Source organism: Nomascus leucogenys, chromosome 16, assembly GCF_006542625.1.
Source record: "Nomascus leucogenys isolate Asia chromosome 16, Asia_NLE_v1, whole genome shotgun sequence".
NCBI lineage: Eukaryota > Metazoa > Chordata > Mammalia > Primates > Hylobatidae > Nomascus > Nomascus leucogenys.
In genome coordinates this window covers 32,667,997-32,683,469 of record NC_044396.1, presented here as the reverse complement: position 1 = coordinate 32,683,469, position 15,473 = coordinate 32,667,997, and the positions used below count along the sequence as shown (strand labels likewise).

Sequence of the window (15,473 nt, the reverse complement as noted above, 5' to 3'; positions counted from 1 at the left end):
AAGCTAACTGTGGAAAACACAGTGAAAAATAAATGGCAATTAGATGGTAATCTATTTCCCCTCTCAGTTTTTCAGTCCTGCTCTACCAGATTTCATGATTAACGTCAAACTATAAACTTTAGGGATAGGCAAAACTGGTGGCAGTTAGAATTCTGCAAATAGCCAGACTATTTTTTTAAATGTTTTGGGTTTGGCAAACCCTCCTAATACATTTTGCCAAGGCATTTTCGCCTTAATTTTTAAATCCAAGTGTATTTCAATGGAAATATAATATGTATGCTCTGATTCATTTACACTTAAGTCATCAAAACTTCATTTGGTTAAGAGTAACCTTATGGCCAAAGCCCTTTTCTCTTCTGAGGAAGACATGTTTCCCTGACATCCAACAAGCAACCAATGGACCAGGCTCAAGATCTCTTCTAACATTTAGTAAAGAAAGCTAAAGTGAATTCTAAAACTGGAAAGCAAATCAACTACTGGGTTAATTTGCAGTGGCCACATCACTGGGAAAACCGCAAATGGACCATGGCCTTGGTTGAACCTGTCACTTATGGTGTATTCTATTGATGGTTAAGTACGAAAAGAAACAGTGTTAAAAGGAAGTATAGCTTTTTTCCGCAGTATCTGTAGGGGGGTCCATACGGCATTGTTCTGGATTCCCGTAGTAACTTAATGGGAAACTTTCACAATGTCCGGAGCCCTTGATGTCCTGCAAATGAAGGAGGAGGATGTCCTTAAGTTCCTTGCAGCAGGAACCCACTTAGGTGGCACCAATCTTGACTTCCAGATGGAACAATACATCTATAAAAGGAAAAGTGATGGCATCTATATCATAAATCTGAAGAGGACCTGGGAGAAGCTTCTGCTGGCAGCTCGTGCCATTATTGCCATTGAAAACCCTGCTGATGTCAGTGTTATATCCTCCAGGAATACTGGCCAGAGGGCTGTGCTGAAGTTTGCTGCTGCCACTGGAGCTACTCCAATTGCTGGCCGCTTCACTCCTGGAACCTTCACTAACCAGATCCAGGCAGCCTTCTGGGAGCCACGGCTTCCTGTGGTTACTGACCCCAGGGCTGACCACCAGCCTCTCACGGAGGCATCTCATTTTAACCTACCTACCATCGCGCTGTGTAACACAGATTCTCCTCTGCGCTATGTGGACATTGCCATCCCATGCAACAACAAGGGAGCTCACTCAGTGGGTTTGATGTGGTGGATGCTGCTCTGGAACTTCTGCGCATGCGTGGCACCATTTCCCGTGAACACCCATGGGAGGTCATGCCTGATCTCTACTTCTACAGAGATACTGAAGAGATTGAAAAAGAAGAGCAGGCTGCTGCTGAAAAGGCAGTGACCAAGGAGGAATTTCAGGGTGAATGGACTGCTCCAGCTCCTGAGTTCGCTGCTACTCAGCCTGAGGTTGCAGACTGGTCTGAAGGTGTACAGGTGCCCTCTGTGCCTATTCAGCAGTTCCCTACTGAAGACTGGAGTGCTCAGCCTGCCACGGAAGACCGGTCTGCAGCTCCCACTGCTCAGGCCACTGAATGAGTAAGAGCAACCACTGACTGGTCTTAAGCTGTTCTTGCATAGGCACTTAAGCAACATGGAAAAATGGTCGATGGAAAATAAACATCAGTTTCTAAAAAAAAAAAAAAAAAAAAAGGAAATATAGTCTGGGCACGGTGGCTCATGCCTGTAATCCCAGCACTTTGGGAGGCCTAGGCAGGTGAATCACCTGAGGTCAGGAATTGGAGACCATCCTGGCCAACGTGGTGGAACCCCGTCTCTACTAAAAATACAAAAATTACCCAGGTGTGGTGGCGGGCGCCTGTAGTCCCAGCTACTTGGGAGGCTGAGGCAGGAGAATTGCTTGAACCTGGGAGGCAGAGGTTGCAGTGAGCGGGGATCATGCCGCTGCACTCCAGCCTGGGCAATAAGAGAAAAACTCTGTCAACAAAAAAAAAAAAAAAAAAAGGACGTATATAAAAAGAAGCGTTTTCATACAAAAGATTTGTGTTCATATCTACCTGAAAGGTAGTCAGTTGTAAGGTAATTTAACTGTCCAAAATCAAATTCTTCCCCAAAACAATCAAATTAATTAATACTTAAGTAAATGTTTTGAAAAATTGCCTTAAAATTTACAGATAAAAAATGTATTATTTACACAGAGACCCAAAAACAATGTCAGATTCTAAATTCAAAGTACTTTGGTTTATCCAAACAGTTGTCTAAGAATAACAATGGACATATTTGTCCTATTTTGTCTCAAATGAATACACATGTATCTATTTTAATCCTATTAGGGTATTAATCTTAAAAAATCAATTGAGGTGAGCTCCCTCCTGTTTACAAGACATCATTATAATTGAAGTAAAGAAAAAGAAGCATTGAATGACAAGACATTTTCATTTTCATTTGAAAATTCAGACATGGGGAAGCATATATTTTTTAGAATGTAATTGCACAAAAGGAACACATGTCATTTATTACATGTATCTGTCAGTAAAGGTAAAAAAATATATGTCTGAGATTAATGACATGCAGTTTCCTAATCTAAGTTTCTGAGAGTTAGAGATGGCCGCAGAAGAAGATTTCAGCCCCTTGCTCTGCTGTCTCACGGCTCCTCGGGGGTTTCAGTGGAAAGTAAATGTCCACATCTCCTCTCAATTCTGCAAACTTTCCTGGAGTGGCTTCATCATCCAACATGACCACCCCTGAGGCTGGCCTGAATTGGGGCAGAATCTAGCATTCCCTTTCCAAGGAGCCCAATGCCTACCAATCCTCAGCCACTCTTCTCATTTTTCCTGTCCTCCAGTACAGCGTTACTGTAAGTCCAGGTGGTGAGGACAGCTAACTTTAACTATCATGGATTTTTAAAAAAATTATTTTTGGCCTGGAGCGATGGCTCACGCCTATAATCCCAGCACTTTGGGATGCCGAGAAGGGCGGATCACGAGGTCAGGAGACCGAGACTATCCTGGCTAACACAGTGAAACTTCGTCTCTACTAAAAATACAAAAAAAAATTAGCCAGGCGTGGTGGCGGGCGCCTGTAGTCCCAGCTACTCGGGAGGCTGAGGCAGGAGAATGGCGTGAAGCCGGGAGGCGGAGCTTGCAGTGAGCCGAGATCGGGCCACTGCACTCCAGCCTGGGTGACAGAGTGAGACTCCGTCTCAAAAAATATATATATATTTTTGTCTTTGGCTCAGTTAGAAATTTCAGAAACAAGAATTAAGTTCTGTTAACTGTGCTCTGCTGTCATCCCTTCACTGAGGCTGTGAAAGTGTAGCTGCTGCAATGAGGAGAAGCTGAGGTGTAGCTGGAATGCTAAAGGAGAAGCGTGACTTCTAAACTTCATCCCATCGCTTTGATTATTGTTGCTATTATTTTGTCTCCCATCAAATGTAAGGTCATGAAAACAGGGGCTTTACTTTCTTCCATTGTGTCTGAAACTGCCTGACATAAAAAGGGCTCAATATATTTGAAAAAAAGATTAATAAGTAAGTAAATAAATAAATCCAGAGTTGGTCAAGACCTAATCATGCACACTGATTTTTCAGCTTTCTATTTTCTTTAGGTCAAAAATAAGCTACTAATTAAATAATTCATGCCTTAGCTTATCCAGGCTGCTATAACAAAATACCATAAACTAGGTGATTTAAATAAATAAATCTGTTTCTCACAGTTCTAGAGGCTAGGAAGGTAAAGATTGAGGTACCAGCAGATTCAGTGTCTGGTGAGTACCTGCTTCCTGGTTTATAGATGGCAACTTCTCGCTGTGTCCTTACATGGTGGAAGGGGCAAGGAGTCTCTCTCAGGCCTCTTTTATAAGGGCACTGACCCCATTCACAAAGACTCTACTCCCATGACGTAATTATCCAAAGGCCCTACCTTCTAATACCATCACTTTGGGATTTAGGATTTCAACATATGAGTTTTGCGGGAACACAAACATTCAAACTATCGCAAGTTGTATATTACTTTTTACATCTTTGGGGGTTGCCTCCTTTACTTCCCCCTCTACATGAATAGACTTTATTTTTTAGATCAATTTTAGGTTTAGATTAGTAAAAAGTACAAAGAGTTACCATATACCTCCTCATTCCACACGCAGTGGCGCAATCTTGGCTCACTGCAGCCTCCATTTCCCAGGCTCAGGTGATTCTCCCACTTCAGCCTCCCAAGCAGCCAGGACTACAGGTGTATGTCATCATGTCTGCTAATATTTTGTATTTTTGTAGAGGTGGCATTTCATCACGTTGCCCAGGCTGATCTCTAGCTCCTGAGCTCGAGCCATCCACCCTCCTCAGCCTCCCAAATTGCTGGGATTACAGGGGTGAGCCAGTGTGCTTGACTAGTTTCCCCTATTATTAACACCTTGCATTACTGTGGTACATTTATTACAGTCGATGGGTCAATATAAATTATATTATCTAAAGTCCATCATTTATATTGGAGTTCCCTTATTGTGATGCATGTTTTATGAGTTTTGACAAACATAAAATGACATGTATCTACTATTACAAAATCAAACAGAGTAGTTTCACCGCCTGAAAAATCCTTTATGCTCCACCTTATTATCCCTCCCTCACCCCAACCCCTGACAACCACTCATCTTTTTAGTGTCTTCACAGATTTGCTTTTTCCAGAGTGTCATGTAGTTGAGATGATACAGTATGTTTGCTTCCAAGTTTTAGCAATTATGAATAAAGCTGCTATAAACATTCATGTGCAGGTTTTTATGTGAACATATGTTTTCAACTCAAATACCTAGCAGTGCAGTGACTGGGTCATATGGCAAGAGTATATTTCATTTTGTGAGTAACTGCCAAAATGCCTTCCCAACTGCCTCCTTTACTGTATAATAGTTACTTATTATTTAAGTGCCTTTTAAATCATTTTTAGGACAGTAATTAGAAAATGTTAATTTTCATGTCTTACTCTTTTTTTTCTTTGTGAATTGCATAATTATGTGTGTGTGTCATAGTGTGTCTCACAACGGGGGTGATGCGCTCACAGCCCCCAGGCCCCCTCATCTTCCCTCTCCTCTTTCCTCTTTCCCTGCACCTCAGCTGGAAAATTAACAAGCATTTTAAATGTTTGCTAACAATTAGGGAGAAGCACTAGAAAAGTATAAATGGAACTGTTTCAGAGTTGATTACTTGTCTATTTAATAGCTGTTTGGTTTAATTTATGGTTGCAGAACATATTATAATTATTAAACTATTAACATTTCATTGAGCCTGACAAAGTGATTGTGCTTATTCAACATTTATTCAATAGCTACTTATTGATTTCCTACAACATGTCACACATTATATATTTGTTTGTCCTTTAATGAGATTAAATGTTAGATTTTTGTAGGATCCTTTGTTATGCCCCCTGCAAAGCAAAACTACTGATTATCATAAATAGGGTTACAGGCTATTTTACTATCTCAAAATGTAGTTTTTTATATGTGCCTATAAGCACAGATAACATTCTAGTCTTTAATTCGCATAGGAACATTTCTGTTGTGGGTCACATTCACTTTTCATACAGAATACCATGTTGTCTTTTTCAGTGGCATTAAATCATATGCTGTGGAAAACCGAGGATTTTCTTTGGGAAACTTCCTCCACTCTTGCTCTGTTGTTTTTCTTCCTCTGGTCACTCCTCTGTGACTTGTGTTGTCCTCTCTTCCTCTGCCTGCTTTTTAAATATTGTGTCGCCCATATTTCCTGTCTTAGTACTTCTATTCTCTCTCAAGATGATCTTACCCATTCCTCCAAATGTTGGTACACATTAAAGAATCACTAAGTTTTGTTTTTAACCTGTAGTTTCTCCCTCTGTCTCATCCTCTGTACTGCAATTACAACTGCTTCTGAAAACGTATCTCTGGAGTTCCTGCAAATAGCACATATTTAACTGGTCTAAAGCTTAACTCATTACCTTCCTCTAAAGGTCTCCCTTCCCCACCTCCCCTTCCCTCCCCTCCCCTCCCCTCTCCTTCCGTTCCCTTCCCTTCCCTTATTTCTTTTTCCATGCACATGTTAAAAAAAAATGCAGTCAGTACAAAGTAATTCCTCAGAGGCAACCGCTCTTGCCAGTTACTTATGTATTATTCTATAGACATTTGATGCAAATAAAAAACATGTATGTATGTGTGTTGTCCATTTTGGGCACAAATGATAACATACTGTGTACACTGTTCTGCATCTTGCTTTTTCTCATGTAATATATTCTGGAAATTAGTTCATAATCAATAAACACAGACTTGACTTATTGCTTTTAATGACTATAAAATATTCACTAATATGGATGTATATACTTTAACTTATTGATGGGCATTTCAGTTGTTTCCCATTTCTGCTACTAAAAAATTTCTGAAATAAATGTTGAAATGTACAATGCGCATTTATTTATAGGTTCGATTTATAGAAGTAACATTATTAAGTCAAAGGTATGTACATTTAAAATTTTAATGGAAAAAAGCATAAAAAAGCCCGTGTGGAATCCTCCAGGGTGATGAGGAGGTAACATGCCACCCCACTCCAACTAAAAGAAAAAAAGAAAAAAATTAATAAGTATTACTTAATTTATCTCCAATCTACTTCCATACTCTGGACGAAATATTATTTTTATAGTTTTCATTTTATGATATATTCGATTAGAGAAAAATAATATCCCATTATATCTTTAGCTTATATTTGTCATCTTGTGGGTAGTTTTTAACATTTATTTAAAATAACTTTAAATGTTTACTCTTTTTCCTATTTGGTTGTTAGTTGTTGCTTTCACATTTTCATAACCTTTTTGATCATTAAATATATTAACTCTTAGAAACTTTTATTTAAGAATATCTTTTTCACAGTATTTCATTTATATTTTGCAATTATTTTTGGCTTTTGTTCATATAGTGTTTGTTAAATTTTTATGCAATAAAATTTATTTTTCCGTATTTTAATAGCTTTGGTATCAGTGCTGTACTGGATTTATGAAAGAATGTAACAGTTTTCCTATTTTTCAATATTCTGACATAGTGTAAATAATATGAGGATTATCTATTTTTAAAACTTTGGTAGAAATTATATATCTTGCTCTTAGGGTCTGTTATTTTTAGAGGAAATACGTATTTAAATACTTTGTCTATTTTTGTTGGTATTTTTACATTTTCTAGCTCTTTTACGTAGTTTTGGCAAAAAAACTTTCACTTTAATTCAGACTTCCAAATATAATTGCATATTTCTTGAACCAAACAATATCTTATATTTCTTTTCATTCTCAAGCATTTGTGATTCCTCACTGATTATCATTTGTATTCTGTGAATTTGTGATGTCTGTATTTGTTTAGATTAGCTATATTTTTAATTTTTTGACATTTTCAAAAGATCTGCTCTTGGAATTACTATATATTTAATGCTATTAAAATTCATTAATTCTTTTTTCTCTTTTTTGAGATAGGTCTCATCCTGTCACCCAGGCTGGAGTGAGGTGGGGGATCATGTATCAGTGCAGCCTTGACCTCCTGGGCTCAAGCATTCTTCCCACCTCAGCCTCTTGAGTAGCTGAAATTACAGGAACATGCCACCACAGCAGGCCAATTTTTCTTTTTTTTTTTTTGTAGAGATGGGATTTTACCACTTTGCCCAGGCTGGTCTTGAACTCTTCTATGCTTTTGGTTGAATTTGTTACTTTTATCAATCTTTATTTGAAATTTTATTTGTCTTTTATACTTTTTATTAATGTAAATGAGTAAAGCTATTTATTTCCTCTGATTTTGCTGCATCTGTTAGATTTTAACACATAGGGTTTCCATTGTCAAATTCCATATATTTCTCACTTTATTCCCACATTGACATGGAATTTAAGAAAGTATTTTATTTAAAATTTCCAGGTGACAGATTATGTATTGTCTATTTTAACTCGTTTTGACATTGATTCCTACTTATATTTTCTTATGGTCAGAAGAATATTTACACCATTTCTACTCTTTAAAAAAAATGACCGTGTTCTAGGCTGGGTATGGTGGCTCAAGCCTGTACTCTCAGCACTTTGGGAGGCCAAGGAGGGTCAATCACCTCAGGTCAGGAGTTCGAGACCAGCCTGACCAACATGGTGAAATTCTGTCTCTACAAAAAATACAAAAAAATTAGCCAGGTGTGGTGGCACATGCCTGTAATCCCAACTACTCAGGAGGCTGAAGAAGGACAATCACTTGAACCCGGGAGGCAGAGGTTGCAGTGAGCTGAGATTGTGTCATTGAACTCCAGCCTGGGTGACAGAACAAGACACCATCTCCAAAATAAATAAATAAATAAATAAATAAAGACCATGTTTTTTATGACCAATTTTTAACAGTCTCTTTTTGTAACTGTTCAGTCAACTCTCAATTTTGCCCCCAACCCCTTTTCCTTTCCTACACCATGGGATGTGTGGGAGAATTGTCATGTGTCCTGAAATAATGACAGTAGGGTATCTGATAGGTGTGTCACCATTTGTTCTTTCTGACCTTCAACAAGGTAAGGATTTGTCCTCTAAGTATTCACCATTAGCCTTGGTCTATTAGCTTTAGTGCATTTTGCTGGAATTTATAGTGTTCTCATGGCCTCCACTTGCTTCACTCACATATACTTTCATCTTTCTCATAACCACTAAAGGATCTAATTGAAAGTGACTTGTTTAAATACCACATGTTTTCACTTATAAGTGGGAGCTAAATGATGTGAACACATGGACACTTAAAGGGGAACAACAGACACTGGGGCCAATTGGAGGGCAGAGGATGGGAGGAGGGAGATGATCAGGAAAAAAATAACTAATGGGTACTAGGCTTAATACCTAGGTGATGAAATAATCTGTACAACAAACCCCCATGAAACAAGTTTACCTAAATAACAAACCTGCACATTTACCCCCCAACTTAAAATAAAAGCAAAAAAAAGGAAAGTGGTTGGTTTATTGAGATTAGTTTACTCAAAATATATACTGAGAGAGATGATGAGGATATATATACAACAAATAGAAATATAAATGCATAGGATGGATGGATAAGTAAATGAAAATAAGTATGGATCCATGTTAGCAATTAATGTCAATGCACTGATATTCAACATGGCCCTGAGTCCCAGAGTTGCTACATCTGTGGGAGGAGTCTAGAGTATGGGCCTACAGACTTCAGCTTAGACCAGCAAGTTGCAGGAAAAACACTGGATAATTCTAAAACACTTTCAGCAAGGTGTGGAAACAGTTTTAAGGACCAGTTGAGGAGTAAACTTTCCTTGAGGAAAGGAGGATGAATAACATGTGGGTCTAAGACATAAGGATTGTTGCAGGACTATGGACATTGGCAGCAGATTGAGATTGAGGCCACTGTGCAAGATAGGAAGGTACAAGCTGAGGCCAGCAGGGACGGATGAGTACCAGAGAATGAACACAGTTCTCTCAATGCCAGAACAATTCACAAGCCACTCTGCCTACGTCTGCTTCCTCACTAACCATCCTTTTAACCAGGATCCTACCTCACTCCCTTGTCCTGGAAATAGGGGAAAGAGAAGAGGGAGCTGGAAAGAAATCCATAAGGAGTTATACATTATATGCAGTTATCCAAAGGACAATGGATATATATCCATTATTATATATTTGCAATTACGCAAAGGCCACTGAGCTCTAATGGGATCTGACTGAATTACATTAAACTAGCAAGGTTACATTTTCTTTTACAACTGGAATTGATGTCTTATGGACAAAGTGACTTTTCAGGTATTGAGAAATAAAAAGAACTGCTTTTCACACATCTGACTCTCTGACTGTTTAAAGTACATGCCATGTCACCCCTCTGGATGTGTGACCCACTTTGGAAAAATGCATGTTCTGTTGATTATTTCAAAAATCTGCAGCACTGGAATTACAGTAGTCCCTCCCTCCTTATCCACAAGGAATATGTTCCAAGACCCACAGTGGATGCCTGACAACATGGACAGTACTGAATTCTCTCTATATATATTTTGTTTTTTATACACATCTGCTTTGCTAAAGTTTAATTTATAAATTAGGCACATAAGAGATTAAAAACAATAACCAATAATAAAATAGAATAATTATAACAATATACTGTCATAAACATTATGTGAATTGGTCTCTCTCTCTCTCTCACTCTCTTTCTATCACTTAAAATATCCTATTGGCTGGGTGCGGTGGCTCACGCCTGTAATCCCAGCACTTTGGGAGGCCAAGACAGGTAGATCACAAGGTCAGGAGTTCGAGACCAGCCTGGCCAACATGGTGAAAACCAGTCTCTACTAAAAAAAATACAAAAATTAGCCAGGCATGGTGGCATGCATCTGTAATCCCAGCTACTCGGGAGGCTGAGGCAGGAGAACTGCTTGAATCCGGGAGGTGGAGGTTGCAGTGAGCTGAGATTGTGCCACTGCACTCCAGCCTGGGTGACAGAGCAAGAAAAAAAAAAAATCCTGTTGTACTGTACTCACCCACTTCCATCTCAAAAACAAAATCCTATTGTACTGTACTCACTCATTTTCAGACTGAGGTTGACGGTGAGTACCTGAAACTGTGGGAAATGAAGCCATGGATAAAGGGATGACAACCGTATCTCCTCCAGTTTTTTCTAGTCTCAATTTTATGGGTCACCAATCTCTCAGTCTCTCTTGTTAGAAAGCTTGGAATTACGCTAGAATATGCCCTCATTCTTCATATCCAATCTTTCATGAAGTTTTATCTCACGAATATTTTCCAAATTTAACCTTTATCCAAGGTCTTTGTGACCCTCATCCAGTCTCAAAACTATGCAACCGCTACTCACTATTCTGCCTTCCAAAACTTTTCCTCTTCTCCCATTTGGTACTAGGTATCTTTCCAAAAAAATAAATTTAATTTTCTTCCTCCTCTATTGGCAACCCAAGATTGCTTTTTCCTGACCACAGTGTAAAGTTCCAACAACTCACCAAGATGTTGAAGGCCTGTCACCACCAGCCTGATGGCTGGTCTCCTCCATCAACACCCAAGGATCCCACCCAGAAAACTTCTCATCATTCCTCATCTGCAAAACATATTAATATTTTCTGACAACAGGGCTGTATGGCTACTGAGTTCTACAAGGCTGATCATCCACACTGTCTGTTCCATTTATTTAATAGCTAGCCACTGTGATCTGAAGTTTTGTAGATTTACTAAAACAAATTTTTGTTTTTATCAGAGTAATATAGACATTTCATGAAAAAGACAAGCATTATTAAAAGGCTTCTATTAAAACAAACCGAGAAAAACAGAAACAGCATCCTTTCAGTCCTGCTCCACAGAGGGAACCACTTTTAACTCTCCTCTCTGTTTATTGTTATTTATCTTCATTCTTAGAATAATGCTAGATAGTGACTGTGATGAAACCACTGCCTTTACCTGCATCATTGCAAAACAATAATTACAATATTTTGTATTCAATGATGATCCAATACTTTATTATTATAATATGAATGTTTAAATGAATGCTGGAAAATACATGATCACATTTTACTTTTTGTGAAATTACTTCTGTTTTCTTTTGCTTTGTTTTTGATGTACTTAAAATTAATTTTTGGAAGTATTCCAAGATATTTATCAATGTCCAGCAACACTTTTTTCAAATAATTGCATCCATTTGATAATCTATTACTTCCTTTTTTCTCCTCATCTCCTCCTTCTCCTTCTCCTTCTCCTTCTCCTTCTCCTTCTCCTTCTTTTTGATTCCCTCCTCACTCATATCTCTATATGTCTGCACCACTTTGGGTTACTGATTCCACATTAAGTGGCTCATAGCTCAGTCCTAGAAATTCCCTTAACTGTTCTCTAGCAAATCCCTGTATCCTCTGTTCCATTCCATGGCTTACTCCTTCTTGTATTACCACACATTTTGTTGAAACGCTTACCCAAAGGTTTCTTACCAGTATGAAAAAGAAATAACACTTTTTTGAGTTCCTGTGTATTTTAAAAAACATCTTCATTCTACTGTTATGTTTGATCAATAGTTGTCTGAGTATAGAATTTTGGGTTGGAAAACATCTTCCTCAGATTTTTGATGGTATCATTTGTATTTTTTTTTTAGCATTTGTCGCAGCTGTTGACAAGTTTTTTCTGGAGGGATTAGGACCTGATATTTATCCTCAATGTTTTGGAATTTCCTTATGACATACTTCAATATTGATCTTTTTTTGTTGGACTTTTTTTGGTCCTTTTAATATGAAGACTCACGTTATTCAGTCCTAGGATATTTCCCAAGAATATTTCTTTAGTATTTTTTATCCATCTATTTTTATGTTGTTGTTGATCTCTCATTCTTGAACTCCCATTTGTTGTTGTTGGCCTTCTGTATTAATCTGGTAATTAACTGGTAAAGAACTCAAATTTTGGGATCTTCCTTGTCCTCAACACTCCTGTTTTCACTTTTGGTCAACTTTTCTGAGAATATCATCCACAGTCACTCAGTCTGTACCCTACACATCTGCAAGTCTTAAACTATTCACACAGAAGACTGTGTGAAATAAGATGCGCAACCAGGATTTTGCAAGGTACAGTGTGCTCAACTGTACATGTACCTCTGTTTATATCTCTTCTTCAATGTGATCTTTTGTTTTACATATCAGTGATCTCAGTTTAACCCCTTTTTTCTCTTATAAATTCAGCTAATCAGCCATGTCTTACGAATTATGGAATTACCCAGCATACATTGACTAGTGACTAGATTCACATTCACACTCAACATGGAGGTTTAGATGTTAGTAAAATAGAAACTAGCATTCAAAAACAAATCTCCAAAAAGTTATTGGTGAAAAATTTACACCTGAAAAAGATTACTTTATGAAAGGCATAGAGCTTTTGTTCTTGCAGTTTTTTAGGTACCAGGTATTCTACTCTCACACTGAAAATAGTAAAAATATTCACAAAGTTAATGATGATAATGATGATGGTGGTGGTGATTGCTAAGATTTTTAAGAGTTATTATGTGGTAGACACAATGCTAACATTTTCTCCCTTACTTTGTTATCTTTCACAGAACCCATACAGTAGATAATTTTACAAGTAAAGAAAATGAAGCTTAGAAGTTTAATAGCTTGTGTTGGGCCCCAGATTCAAACTCAGTTTAATGTGATTACAAAAGAATTGGTTTCATCTGTATTTCCCACCATTCTGATGAGTTCATCATTCTCATGACTAGGACCACTCAAAGAGAAAAAGCAAATGCTTGTGGTGTTGACCCCTCTGGATAGGCTTTTGTAGAAATTTTAAAATTGGAGTTTTAAAAAATCTTCTCAGGGTAGGTTTGTAGATTTACTGAAAGTTTATCTAACATGTATTTGATAAATTAAGAAAAAAGAGAAACTTTTATTCTTGTGTTTTTTAGTGATGCCATTTGACCTCAAATTGACCTCAAATACATTTGATCTAGTATATCAAAATGACCAATCTAGCCAATTCAGAAAAATTCCATGCCACTTATACTGTCTTGACTTTTATTTTATAGTTTAATGTAGACAAAATAATCTATTTCCTATTTCCATCAGAATACCCTTTTAATCTGTTAAAAATGAAAATGTGCATAGAGAAATGCACACTAAACAAATATAAATTTAAAAATTGTTCCCCCCGAATAAAGACTTTGATCATAAGAATTAATTTAAAGTCTAGTCAAAGATGCCATCTTTATAGAAACATTTACAATATTTGCATAAAGTAAAACAACTAACCTGAATATGGTGACTTAATCATTTTTGTAGTTCATCAACTTACCTTATAAGATTGCTTGCCTCTGGAAAGAGAGTTGGAAGTTCTTTTTCAAAGTGCTATGTTTTGTGACCTATGAATAAGGAGAACAAATGGCATCCCCTTCCTCCAGAAAGAAAAGATTCATAGTCCTTTGGGACCACCCCTTTGAGAGGAGAGGAAATTCCTCCTTTGCCATTTGTGAGTTCTTACCATAAGCCCCAAGTCCTCAGGAGGTTACTACTTTACATCAAAAGAGCAAAAAAACATTGCCCTTTTGAATCCAAGAGTTGCTATTTTTTTGAGCATACAAAGACTTTCATGAGTATTCCTCTGACGTCCTCCCACTTCCTCCTGTAGCCTCCATTTCTCTGTTTACTTCTATGTCCTTCTCAATATGCATCAAGACTTTCAAGGTCATATTTAAAGGGAGCGGGGAGGGAAGTCCAGCCTCCTTGCAGCAGTTCGCTGAAAAACAGGCTTCTCATCGACTTAAAAAACATGGGAAAATGGGAATCTGAGAAAAGAGATAATCATTTTGTTGCTATAATGCTCTGAGTGAGACTCACTATAAGGCCATGGAAACAAGGATATAGGTCGGACTAAGGCTGCAGGTACAAGAGACCCATAGGACAGAGAAGATTGGTGGTCCCAGGCTAACAGATTACACCATTAGAACAGGAATAAAAGGTTAGGGATATGCGGTAAGACCGGTTCATTTCAGAACCTGAAGAATGAACAGGGGGCCCACTGTTGACTCCAGTATCTCCTCCGTTCTCAAGTGGGCAACTGTGACAAGATGGGACCAAGACTGGTTCTTTCTGCAACCCAGATGACATTGGGGGATACCCCATTCAGGATAATAAGAAAGTTGAAAGAATGCCTTCTCCTTTTTATCTCCTCTGTTCTCTCTTTGCAGATGGGTAATCACATCTCCATACCATAGGACATGGCCCTCAGGTGCATCCCCCAAAACTGGGAAAAGTTTGATTCCCCCAAACCTTAAAACAAAAAACTAGTTTATCTTTGTGATACTGTTTGGCTTAAAAATGAACTGGGAGGAAATCACAAAAGTCAGTCTTGGAACCCAGTGCCCCTGTGCAGAAGGTCTTCAGATTAACCTCCTCTATCTTTTATAACCAAGAGCAGAATAAGGAAGACTGGGCTAAGAAAAATGAGAAACACAGGGAAAGGAGACAGGCTCAACTACTGGCTGCCCTGCAACCCCACCAGCACCCTCCAGGTTGCCCTAAGGACACTCCTCCAGGTAACTGCCATTGGTGTGGAAAGCCAGGCCACTCGAAGGAAAACTGCCCAATGGGATAAATGGGAAAAAACCCCACATGGCTTGTCTTCTCTGCCAGAAGCTCAGCCACTGGGAAGGAGACTACCCTGAGGGCCAAAGGGACCCTGAGACAGAATCCCAACCCCTGATGGCCTTGAGCTAAAGGACTCTCCACTCTAGCTGGCTTCCAAATCAGACGCTGTCATCAAAAGGATGAAGCCAAGGGCAACTCTGGAGGCAGCAAGTAAAATTGTAAATTTCCCTTTTGGGTTGAAAAGCTGCCTACTCTGTGCTAATCTTCTCTTTGCAATTCTCCTCCAAATCCTGTTGGGTAATCTGGGCAGATGGCATTCTCTCCCTCAAAAAGAAAAGATTCACCCCGCTTTATATTACTTAAGGGACCAATTACCATTCTCCCACCAGTCTCTGGTAAGGTCTAAATATCCTACACCTCCTTG

The 15,473-nt window shown here is 38.4% G+C and overlaps 1 pseudogene; it reads left to right on the top strand.

The window, feature by feature from the left end:
* The first annotated feature begins 679 nt into the window (after window positions 1–679).
* Window positions 680–1,575, top strand: LOC100603096 (annotated as a pseudogene).
* Window positions 1,576–15,473: the final 13,898 nt, after the last annotated feature.